This window comes from Zootoca vivipara, chromosome 1, assembly GCF_965207765.1.
Source record: "Zootoca vivipara chromosome 1, rZooViv2.hap1.1, whole genome shotgun sequence".
NCBI classification, from domain to species: domain Eukaryota; kingdom Metazoa; phylum Chordata; class Lepidosauria; order Squamata; family Lacertidae; genus Zootoca; species Zootoca vivipara.
Window position 1 is genome coordinate 78191955 of NC_142582.1, and position 13576 is coordinate 78205530.

A 13576-nucleotide genomic window follows, 5' to 3' on the forward strand; every position below is an offset into this window, starting at 1 on the left:
AAAAAAAAATGACAGAATATTTGATGTGAAGCAGTAAATCTCCTCCACACAAAAAAGTAAATATGTTTCATAGCTCCAAAGAGAGACATTTTCATTAATACTGTTCAAGCATTAAAACAGTAACAGCTCCCTCCTGATCTTGACAGCAGCTCATTTCCAAAGAAACTGTCAGTCTCGGCTCAATTTATCTGAATGTGGCTGAAACATGGTGTCAAGGTGTAACAGCAAAAACGGGAAAATATTTCCACACTTTATGACAAAACATTAAAAAGTACTAAGCATAATAAAAAATGCAATACTTTAACACAATAAATTCACTGCCTGTGTAGCTTAGAGACCTTTGGAAAAGCTGGCATTCTTTTGTAATTTAATTTAATTATGTCTAGAATATTAGGAGCCTGCAGCCAAATAATTGGCTACTTAGATTTCATTAAAGCTCTTAAAACTCCATATTTCCACCTATAGTTTTCAGCCTAGTTTTCACTCCTTACCTGGTCCACTTCATTAAGCAACTCTGCCCTTGGCCTTTTAAGGATTCCAATCTCCCCACATGCCCCATAACCCCGGTGCATACAGGTCCTCTCGACCTTAAACACTCTGCAGCTTCTTCAGAGCCCTTCCTTTCAATTCATCCATATTTGAGCTCCTCTGCCTTTTTGAGCCTCCTCCTCTTTTGCCTGCTTGTCCTTTAGGTCCATGTTTTCTCAATTAACATGTGAGGAGGCCACACCTCTCCATTCTGATGGACCTGCTGGATGTTGACTTTAATATACAAAGCCCTAAATTACTTAGCACCCGAATTACTTAGCACGAAACCCTTATCTCCCTACCTGCAAGGTTGGATCCTGTAATATGCAAGTCCCGTGGTCATACCGGCAAGCGTATCTTGTTATGTGATGGAATGGGATAGGACCTCTTTTGGTGAGCTCGTTTGTGGAACTCCTTCCCTATGCTACCCCTCATGGATGGCTTTTAAAGGATGGCTTAAAAACCTTATTCACACAGGCAATGGGGAGAGGGCTGTGTGTTGGTTTGGCTATCTTTTATGCTGCTGCTATTTTTATTACTATTAACTTAATGTGATTTGATTGTGTTTAACTTAATTCTAATGGGTCTATTGTGTGCATTTACCACCTAGGGAACCCTACAGGATGAGGTACTGTATATAATTATAAACAAATAAATGTTGCTGAACTTTCATGAATCCTGACTTTTGGCCACGCTGGTTGAGGCTGTTGGGAGCTGGAGTCCAGCAACCTTTGAATTGATTCCAAGTCATTTCAATCCAAGAGAGTAGCTGTTTTTACGTGGCAGAAAGATAAAGTAGTTTTATCTTGTTTTTCTATGGCTTCAATTGAACTGCCCCGTGGAGGGGGGGGGGGAGTGGATGAAGTATTAGGGTTGAAATTTAGAACACTTTTGACCAATGGCAAAACCTGCTTCTCATTCCAGATATTAGGGCACCATCATAATGGGGCTTTTCAGTACCACACATGCGCCACACAATTGTGGGATTATTGCTAGTATTCCAGAATCCCAAAAGACTTCTGTGGATCATTCACACTTGTGCTTACATTATGTAAAAAAAAGGGGGGGACAAAGTGTGGAAAAGGATAACTGGTGGTAGAAGAACTCTGCTACTTGGAGCAGGGGGTGGAGGACAATTATCTCCATCACAATTCTTCCTGGTTCTATTATAATGTATATTCTCATGGGCAATAAAGTTGCATGAAATTATGCAGAAGTAAAAACTTTCTTTCCCCTTTGAGGCATGAGAAAGCAGAGTAAGCATATTTCTGTACTGTATGGTTTAATAAAGCCTAAAACCTGCTAAGACCCAGCTGTACGCAATTGTACTGTGTATTGTAAAATGAGCTCAATGCCATGGGTGCTGATTATAATAATACAGTAGAATGCTACAAATCCTAAGTGGTATCCATTATCATATCTCTTGTAAGAAGAAAAATTTCAAGATACAAATTGGGTATTGTTTGGTGATCGCTGAAATCACTCTATGTTTCAAATCTCTGTAGCTTGTGTAGAAGAAGTCAAAGTAAAATAAACCCATCTAGTAGTGGAAGCTTACATAATTCCATATCATTTTAATGCCAATGCATGCATGTTTGATGCATGAAAATAAAGAACACATATCTGTGGCTCAATTCTTTTGGAAAATAATCTTTTGTAATATAAAAATGTTTTTAAATTCAGGATTCCCCCCCCACACACCATATGAGAGCTAAAATATTACATGATAAGAGCATGATGCCCATTTCTAGGGTGATGGGTAAGGAAGTACATGATGAGATAGGGCTACTGTACTTTTTTAATCACAGGATGATCATATCTTGCCTTCATAAAATTTAAGATATGAATGAGGCTTGTGGCCATGTATTCTTCACTCTTCACTCTTTTGCTTCACATGAACCCAGTAAATATTTCATTAACTATACTTTCCCATTTCATATGGACCAGGAAAATATGGTTAATCTATTCAGAAGAAGCCAGGATACAAACAGATGGTTTGATGAAAAAGGAAAATGTAGTTGTTGTTGTTGTTGTTGTTTTTAAAAAAATACTTTCTGGGTTGTTTTGTTCAGCTAATTTGAATCAACACACACACCAGGTTCACACACAAAGTTAAGCCAAACCATGGCTTAGAACAAATGCAAGGGTTCCCAGAGAGATTGTGATTGCTATATCCCTCCCCTGGTCCTGCCACTACTGGGTTAATCAGGAGTTAAGCCATGGTTTGACTTAGTATGCCATCCCAACCTTGGTTGATGGTTTGTCTGGAATATGCAAACCATGAGCCCCTGGTGTGAGTAGCAGGGGAGAAGCACATTTACCACAATCTCCTCTCTGAAAACCCAACGCATTCACACTACCATGGTTTAGCTAAGTGTTACATATGAACTGAGGCAGTATGTAGCACAGGGAATTTTATCAGGTATGGTTTGTCACATAGAGAAGTGAAAAGCTGTGCCTATTCCTCAGCTGCTCTGCTCTTAAAGGTACACGAGTCCTGTACTTTGTGTCTCAGGACAACCTACAGATTATGATGCCAAGTTTGTCTTGATATATGGTTAAAGAATAAATGCAACAAACAGGACCTGGGGGCCTATCTATATTCCTCACGACAGGATTCCCAAACAAAATGAAAAACCATAATCATCCTGTCCAACACAGGATAGGATAGATTGTGGAGAATAAAAAATAATAAAAAATAAATAAACAAATAAATTATTATTCATACCCCGGTTTCCCCAGCCACTCTGGGCGGCTCCCAACAGAATTAAAAGCACAATAGAACATCAAACATTAAAAACTTCCCTAAACAGGGCTGCCTTCTAAAAGTCAGATAGTTGTTCATTTCTTTGACATCTGATGGGAGGGCGTTCCACAAGGCGGGTGCCACTACCAAGAAGGCCCTCTGCCTGGTTCCCTGTAACCTCACTTCTTGCAGGGAGGGAACTGCCAGAAGGCCCTCAGAGCTGGACCTCAGTGTCTGGGCTGAATGATGGGGGTGGAGATGCTCCTACAGGTATACTGGGCCAAGGCCATTAAGGGCTTTAAAGGTCAGTGCCAATACTTTGAATTGTGCTCAGAAACACTTCTAATTCATGTAAACCTAGGCCTGACCAAGTTAGAAGACCACAACCCCATACAATGTGGTGTAATAAAAATGTCAGGCAAAATAGATTTTGATAAAGGTTTCATTCATAGTGAATGTGAAGTTATTCAAGATAAATGAAAATATCATTTAAAAGTAGCATCTCAGAAATTCAATGGGGAGTGAGTTTTATGAATTGTGTGATAGATGATAGAGATAGATTAGATAGATAGATAGATAGATAGATAGATAGATAGATAGATGATAGATAGATAGATAGATGATAGATATAAAATCACTATATACCATGAAAGTTAAGGACATGTAGAATGGTGGTATGTTAAGCCTAGTACTGAACAGTAATCTCTGGCTAGTTTCCATTGAACTCCAGAATTTGTGGAGGCGGTTCAGATTACTGAACAGATGATAAAAGACAAGAATGACTGGTTACATGAAAACTTTTTGCAATTATTTCCCAAGTATCTGGATGCATTTCAAACTTGTTTCCGACCTGACCTTTGAGCATGAACTGCCTTAGACCTGCTGGAACTCTGCCCGAAAAAGGTCAGCAGGCGCGTACACAGCCTCTCTGCTGCCCAGGGCGGCAACCTGCTCCGTCATGACGCATGCGCATGACGGAGCGGGTTCCTTGCACGTGCGCACTACGGAGCGTATTGCCGGGGCGGTGCTCCAACGCTCGGATCCTGATGCTAGAGTGGCGGCGCCGGTAACCCGCTCCATAGCGCTCTTTGTGCTTCTTCCAACTCAGGTGGAGCGGCGAGGGGCATCAGCGGCCGCCGCTGACACTGCTCCCTTGCCTCTGCCACACCAGGAAGAAGTGAGGGGCGAGGCCAGCAACATTGGGGCCTCCACGATGGCAGTTGTGTCGCCGCCGCGGTAGCAGCGGCCATCGGTGGAAGTGGCTAGGGGATGCCGTGCTGCCCCCTGCAGAGCGGAGCCCAGGGCGCCCTGCCCCCCCTATTTTGACGCACCTGAAGGACAGCAGGAATGTGAGCCTGTTAAAACTCCTGGACCTTTCATTGGCTTGCAATACAAGTGACTATGGAATTCTTCTAGACCACCTTTCTTGTTTAGAGGTTGGAACTCAGTGTTTTGCAGTGGTTCTGCTTCCTTCTGGGCCACAGATACCAGAAGTTGGTTCTGGGAGGTTGCTTTTCCTGATTCTAAAAGTTATACTATATAGTTTCTCAATGGTTCAATTCTATCTCCCAGTCTCTTTAACATATACATGAAAGCACTGGATACCAGAGAAGCCAATGCATCATGGAGGAGCCCATGTTATGGATGCTCCTCACATCCCCTACTTCCAAAAACCAGGGCAATGCTGGTATAAGGCGAAGGCTGGGCTCCTGCTACATAGCTCAGGATGTTTAATGTTTCCTTGATGGTTCAGGAAGCTGTCAAGCTGCAGCAGTTCCAGTGCCATTAAGACAACATAAGAAGGGGCCCTAAATGACAAAGACCCCCTTTTAAGGGTTCAGATGGACAGTTTTTGCGAATAACACCATGACATTCTCCAAGCCCCTTTTTCCAGGCTGAGCAACCCTAGCAGAGCCAGACAGTGTTACCAAGTTAAATTATGACAAACCTGCTTGTAAGGTTCATGTCATTTCATAAGCCAAACTTTCATTTCAGCAATAAAAGTTCAACTTCCATTTGTTAATTTCATCTCCTATCTTTATCTGTATCTTATTGTGTACATGAACTTCTAGACTATGCTAATTTAAAATATTCTAAGGAGAGCAAGTAACATTTGCTCAACCTATACATTACCTTAAAAATATTTGTTGATGTAAGCTTGCTAGACTTAGCTTCTATCTACATTTTAAAACGGCCATTTCGGACTATCTTTACAAGGTTAAAATCTTCACTTGTAAAATATTTTGCAAACAGCATTAATTAGTGTTTGGTTCATATTTAGCAACTGGCATAATACATTAATGACATATTTAAGTAAAGCAAACAAATATCTGAGAATCAACCAAGTAATTCATAATTATATTCTTCTTAAGTGGCAACTATATGTAAAAGTGTTTGCAAAGTTGCTCCACAGTATTCAAAACAAGAGTATTCTACAATTTTGTCCTCATACATTAATTTATACGGAGCGGGTTAAGAAGTGCAAATATAATAACATTTATATTCTGGTCCAGAATATCTCACTGTTGTTGAGCAACACTACTTGGCATATTCAACGCTAAACAGCCTGCTTCACCATGCAAAATTTGCTCTTCAGACAGTCCAATTACATCATTGCAAATACACACACAGTTTATATACAGTTATTATATACAGTTTTAAAATATTTGACTTGGCACGGACATGTAACTTCGTACATGCTTATGCAGAGGAATGAAAAGTATTAGCAATTTGATTAACATCAAGTGTCAGAAGCACAGTTTACATAATCACCCTTCCCCCAATCAAATTATTTCTGCTGTGCAGTTCTAATTCTCTTGATCTGTTCTCTTGTTGAGCATTACCTTTTGGGTGCTTTCAACAGGCTATCTGGCTGAATGTAATTTCATCTTCTGTCCTTGATAATACAGACCACACTGGCGTTATCTTCCTTTTACTGGTCTTTTGAGTGTGATTTTTCTTCTACCACTGAAATTTTTTCAGCCAGAATGCATGCTGATACTGTTCTAAAATTTAGCAGCACATGTGGTACACTGTGCCCAGAAATTCTCCTAGCAACTCTGGCATAGCGTCTAACATTTTCTTTATTCAAGCTATGATTCATGGTGCCATCTGTAGTCGGATATTGACAGGCAGTAGTCTTAGAATAGCTATTATACATTTGCTCAACAACTAGTTTTAGGAACTGCAAATATAAATCATGGGGAAAGTCCAACACTTATTTATTAAATGATTTTACATTTGCTGAAACATTGTAATATCACTTATTCAAAAGCCTGCCTTTTCACTATTCAGTTCTGTAAGGATAAATACAAACTATATTTCAGCAATGTACAAAGGCAATGCTGAAATATAATTACTTTAACATGAGATCCAAAAGCCATCTTCTCTGAGGGTCAAAATAAATATGACCTTAATGATGTTGTTCCACCTTAGATAGCAAATTTCACATTTCTAATGCAGGATTTCTGATCCAGATCAGAACCCCCTAGCATGGGCATAAGGCATCTTTAAACCTATGGTTCAAATCCAAAGTAGGCTTCCATCAATCTTCACTGCAAAAACCTCTCCTTTGTTTTTTTTTTGGGGGGGGGGGTGCAATACAAAATGTAGGCAGGGGAAGGGGAATTTTGGATAAACCACACCAACCTGTCAGTTACCTGTCAGTTGCAGAGATCCAGGGCTTGTGACAGTTTAACGTATGTTACAATCCTACACTCACTTAATGGAGAGCAAGCCTTTGAAATTGTTTCACATACATCTCAGAAAACAACATAGATAGAATCAGGCTGCACAAGTAATCTCTCATGGGTAAATGGAAACAAAATAAAAAACAAACAAAAGGATATCCAGCAACTTATGGCAAATATTTATATCTAGTCCTACCTCAATTCTTAAGATTTGGGAGGTCTATGTCTACAGGAGACAGATAGTATTTAAGCACTTGTCAATACTGTAGATGGCAGGTTTTGGTACAACCTAATCTACATACAGGGAAGCAGGTGGCGCTGTGTAAACTACTGAGCCCAGGGCAGTGATGGGCAAGCTTTTGAGCTTGGTGTGTCAAAATTCGCCAAAAAACCGAGCATAACTCAGGTGGTGTGTCACTTCAAGAAAAAAACCATAATTTCGTGATATTTATAGTTTAAATAACACAAATGTATAATTGTAATAAATACAATTTAATAAACCAAATACTAATTATTTAACCAAACCAAAAAACCCTTATTTAACCAAACCAAACCAAAAAACCCTTATTTATCCCTTTATTTGGGGGGGGCTGCTGACCAAAGTTTTGGAGGTTTTGGGGGGGCTGCAAAAGTTGCTTTGCTTTTTTGGGGGGGATGCCCCAAAGCTGCTGCGCTTTTGGGGGGTGAAGAGAACAGAAATAAATGACGAATAATACCTTCGCTGGAACTAACACGCAGCACCGACATAGTCTGCCAAAGCGCAAAAAAAACCAGCACAGAACGGGTTAAAAAATCATCGTCTGCCAAAGCGCCAGAAAAACAGCACAGAAAGGGTTAAAAAACCAATCTCTGGCTACCAACAACAACAACAACAACAAAGGATCTGGGTTTTAACAGCGGAGTTTTAACAGCGGAGACAAGCTGTAGCATGAGGAGGAGCGGGAGAACAAATGGGGGAGTGAAACAACAACAACAGCGCTAATGGGCCGATGGGGTGCATGCCAGCAGTGAGGGCTCTGCATGTCATGTCTGACACACGTGTCATAGGTTCGCCATCGCTGGCCTAGGGCTTACCAATCGGAAGGTCGGCAGTTTGAATCCCCGCAATGGGGTGAGCTCCCGTTGCTTGGTCCCAGCTCCTGCCCACCTAACAGTTCAAAAGCACGTCAAAGTGCATGTAGATAAATAGGTACCACTCCGGCGGGAAGGTAAACGGTGTTTCAGTGCGCTGCTCTGGTTTGCCAGAAGTGGTTTAGTCATGCTGGCCACATGACCCGGAAGCTGTCTGCGGACAAACACCAGCTCCCTCGGCCTATAGAGCGAGATGAGCATGCAACCCCAGGGTCGTCCGCAACTGGACTTAACGGTATGGGGTACCTTTACCTTTAATCTACATACAGTGTACCAAGCTCAGACAAACCTCTTGGCAGCTCTACCTATGAGGATCCAAAGGTAGACAACAGTTTGCCTTTTCTGTGTTTGAACTAGGGTTAACTGCATAACACGTTCAATAAATATGTTACATTTGCCACTCTCTAATGGTTTGATGATGCAAATATAGCTTTACACATGAAAAACACAGGATTGTATATGCAAGCTGCCAACTTGTATTGCAAAAGTTAAAATAGACAAATATGAATGGTGGGCTATAGTTTGGCTAAGAATTTTAATATTTATTTCCCCAGACACATTTCAAATAAATATATTTGAGAGAGGGAGGCTTTAGCTGCAAACATTTCATTATATTTTCCTCTACCTTTTTTAAAGTCCTTATTCTATTACCCTAAAACACCAAGCTTATGAAATTCTAATGTTTGCTCAATTAAGTAAATATGAAGAACACAGTGGTGTGTTCATGTATTCCACTGCCTTTCGATAGCTTAAAAATGCCACCTAAGAAAACCATTCACAAGAAAGATGCAATCTGAAATCCCTTATGATTTGCTTTTAATAAATTAAATGTAAAGGTAAAGGGACCCCTGACCATTAGGTCCAGTCGTGACCGACTCTGGGGTTGCGCGCTCATCTCGCATTATTGGCCGAGGGAGCCGGCGTATAGTTTCCAGGTCATGTGGCCAGCATGACAAAGCCGCTTCTAGCAAACCAGAGCAGCACATGGAAACACTGTTTACCTTCCCGCTATAGCGGTTCCTATTTATCTACTTGCATTTTGGCAGGAGCTGGGACCAAGCAACGGGAGCTCACCCCGTCAACTGGGATTTGAACCGCCGACCTTCTGATCAGGAAGCCCTAGGCTCAGTGGTTTAACCCACAGTGCCACCTGGGTCCCTAAATTAAATGTAAAAAGGAGCAAATACAGGTGTGTATTTTTCATGGAGAAATCTAGGTCATACTGCAAAGAACTATCAAGGCAAGTGATTATATAACCCCTATTACTACTTACATGACTGAGCACTAATTTTAAAGGAGATTTAATGAAACTAAATAATGCCTGGCTGTAACTCAGTATGAAACACAAAAGAGAAAAGCAGCTAATAAGAAAATACATTTTGACTTCAAATTTCTATTGCCCCCCTCTCTGTTCTTTGAAAAGTATCAAAGCAAAATAATATAAAACTGAGTTCCATTCAATCTGCTTCTGAATAAAATATACCCGTAAGCATTGTTAAGCAAATATCTTTTAAATTTCCTTTCACTGGAGATATAATTGGTCAAGTCATACAGACTGATATGGCAAGTATACAACCCAGTATGGTTTGGCCATATGCTGACGTAGACTTGTTTAGAAATTGTCAGGGAGTTGTTGTGGCTACTCCCGAGTAAAGACGCTCCAGTCCGTTGTGTCTTTAAAGGTTTTATTGTGCATACTATTTACAGTGCAGAGATAGCACTGGATACCACGTACTGTATGTGTTTCCATTCGGAATTAAATCCCAGTGATCTGAGTGGGGATTACTTCTAAGCAAAAATGCAAATCCAATTATAATTCTTTGAAACAACTCTTTACATGTCCTTGCGAATCGCTGGGTTTTGCAACACCTAAACTAAACCTGTAGTCCTATACAAGCTTGAACTCAATAGGGCTTAGTTCTAATCAGACATGAATCAGATTGTGCCCTGCCTTCTGTAATTCTAGAGACACGCCTTCTTAAAACATTTGGAAATCCTCAGCATTTTTATTATTATTTTTAACAGTCTGTCATCTTCCCTCCAGGCTGGAGGCAATTTCAATGCCCTTCTATTTACAGCTAATGGAAGAACAAACCCACTTTCATAACCTCACCTCTTCAAAGAAAGTGGAAGCTTTTTATCTAGTATGGTATTTTTCTTCAATTATGAGGATAGTTCTATTTTCCAATTTTCGCTAACCAAGGCAAAAATGATCTTATCACAGACACAGAAACACTGAATAAAATTCTACAGGCGCCCCCCTTCTCTCTCCCCTTTTCAAAAAAGGTATTTTAAATTAGAGGTTTTGATACAAACTGAATGCAGTATTTAATAATAGCTTATGAATGGGCACTTGATACATTGCATAGAGTTCACTGCTACAAAGTACTGATTACAGGAATGTCAGTTTAGTATGCAAAACTCCATTAACTCAAGAGGATCCCATGTACAGTAATTTTGTGATAGTATAATTTGTATCAAATGGGTCAGCAAAACAAAGCAGATAGCAATGAATTGAGGGAGACAGACATAATAAAAAAAGAGGTTCATAGCACTGCAAACCAGCCTTTTCAAGTTAACTGGCTGATATGTGTACCCATCCATCAGCCTTGTTTCTCCCTTCACACTCCTTCCTTTTCATTGCTGTAACTGCCTTCTATTAGGAAAAAAATCAACAGAGTACCCAACAACGAAGTGCCTGAGATTAGATGCTTTCTATTTAAGGCACCTCAAGCCAGTTGCTTCATTAATTTTCCCCGGTTGGAGCAGAATAATGGATTGGTCTGATACTAGTAAGGTAGATGGGTGGAGGAACAGATGTTCCATTTGTTGGCATGCTTGTCTGTCATTTCAGCTTTGACAGCAGGCTAACAAAGCGTCTGAAGGACCAGAGCGCAATTGCCGCTTTATCCGGCGCTATATTGCGGGTGAAACCACCTCTGCTCCCGAGTCCCTCTGCCGCCAGTGCCTGGCTGCAGCTTGTTTCTCTCTCGGGCACTGAGCACTGGCAGAGGGACTCAGCAGAGGCGGTTTCACCCGCACTATACCACCGGGTGAAGCAACCATGGCGGTTTGGCCCTCACTGCCCAGGCCTAATGAACAATGTATTGATACATTGCCCAGGCCTAATGAACATAGGGCCAATTCACACAGCAGCTGACCCTATGTCCAGTGGGACATAGCCAGTGCATGCACATCAAGCGATGGGGATGGGACTGGCCTGCACGACCCCACAACCCGCTAACATGTGCTTTTAGCATATGAGGTGTTGGTGTGAGCCCCTTTGAGGTTCATTATCGGAATTCATTACTGTCCTCAGCCCAACTGTCATTTAGCTAATTAGCCCAGCTATTTTTCTACTTCGTTTCAATTTCCTCTTTCATTCAAGTACATTACAAATTGCCATAATTCCACCTTCAAGGCACAACTTTTGTCCTTTCACCTGTATATAGCTGCCTTTTCCACAGTGACCGCTGTTTGCCAATTGTTTCTTTTCCAAATGCAATGGCAAAATGCTGTATCAATGTGTTGAGGTAACAACAATGAATTTTATGTGTAAACAGCAGAAAGAGGCTCAAACACAAAGGTTACAATCTCATATAACGTTCAAACAAACCCCCACCAGTGGTTTTATATCCTGGTTGTGAAAGTTGCCCTCTAAAAGAATTTGAGAGTTGGTTGTCAAACTGTTGTAAACTGTTGCTGTTTTCATTCATTGTTATTGGAATGTTTTATTTGTATTTTATATAAACGGCTTTGGGGCTGACTTAAGAAGGCTTTGCCCTGAAATGAAAGTTAGCATATAAGTACTTTAAATTATAATAAACTAACCATGGTTTGCACAAACTAATTTCCCATATACAAATATAACAAGGATTTGGGGAGAAACCACAAATGGAGGCTTCAAAACTTCTTACCTGGTACAGGAAAGGTGGTAAAAAAGACAAGAGCAGCATGTGAACCATGGTTTGTTGTTATTTCTGAATGCAGTTACTTTAAATATGAGAACGCTGGCTCCCTTGACCTGAAAAGCGAGATGAGTGCCGCACCCCATAGTCGCCTTTGACTGGACTTAACCGTCCAGGGGCCCTCTACCTTTTTAAAACCTTTTTAAACTTTAAATGACCTGTGTGCAAATTCTTTTAAGGAAGCAAGGAACAACTATTTGTTTATATGCTTGGGGAGTTCTGAGTGTGCAGATGAAAAATAAAAAGGGCTAAAAGTAAAACTGAGAGGTTCTGTTAGCTTGATAGGGGTCTTTATCCACAATAATGACTCCCACCCTTACAAAAAATGGAGGACTGAAAACACATTCCCATCCCCAGTGACTGGAACAAGGCAAATAAATGCAAAACTATACATTTGCACTAATTGCCTATGAAGATACTGCATTCCGTTTTTATGCTGTGAATCAAAACAATCAGGGAGGGAGAGAGTAATTGTAACTGTAATTATAATTATTTTTGTTGTCTATGTGGAAGGTGATGGTGGTTCTGTTTATTGTTTTCCGTTTACTGTTGTTATGAAAACTTAATAAAACTCATTCAATATAGTAAGCTAGAGCATCTAGGGGACAGATAAAATGCAACCCTAGCTGACTACATTGAGTTCAATGGTACATACTCCAAGTTAAGTGGGCAAGAGATTGCAGCCTGGGAAAATGTATTATGTAGGTGAGCATTAAAAATATTGGGTTGTATTCCACATAGCACTAGGGCTAAGGTTGCTTCAGTGCAGGGATTTTCCTTGAGAGACAGAACCTTACCCCCCATCACCCCCCAAATCTGTTTTTGGGGTTTCCTCAAAACTTCAGAATAGATTGGGGGGGGTGTAGGGTGCATTGTGAAGGAAGAGGGAAAATACCTGTTGCACTAGCAGGGATCCTTGTGCTGGTTTCTCCTAGTGCAAGGGTGGGGAACCATCCAGTTCACGGGTCAATATTGGCCTACTAAGGATGCCAAGAATGAAGCCTTCTTCCCCAAACCATGCCCACTCATCAGCTGGCATCAATGGGCAGGAAGACAGGGCTTAATTCTGCATTGCCTGCACCACCCTGTTCCAAGCAGCGAATAGGAGTGTGCAGCCTAAATTGCCAGATTTAATCTTGGTTCATCATATGTTAATTTGAGATTGAAGCCCTTGGCCTTCTCCTTTAAGTGTAGGGGGAGGGAGATGGAAAGCTCCCTGTCCACAGCCCACTGCCACGCACCCACTTATATGAGAAGCAGAGCAAAGTACCATTTGATAAATGGATTTTGACAGCTGGACAGACTTGCCTACTTAACAAATTTAGCCTGATAAGCATCTGGCCCATGGAGCCAAAAGGGTTCCCCAACCCTGCTAGCACAACCATTTAGTTGAATACAGCCCATAACCTCCAATCTGCAGTGTGAAGTCTTACAGTCCACAATTCTGCCACTTCAGTCTCCTGAGCCTAATCTACATGAGTACAGAATTAAATGAGTACATAGTTGAATAACCA

General features: G+C 40.9%; 1 protein-coding gene across 7 annotated transcripts in view; it reads right to left on the bottom strand.

Moving 5' to 3' along the window:
* The window catches only part of SHANK2 (SH3 and multiple ankyrin repeat domains 2), a 339643-nt gene that overhangs the window by 248084 nt on the left and 77983 nt on the right, over nucleotides 1-13576 (bottom strand). The window lies entirely within an intron of this gene.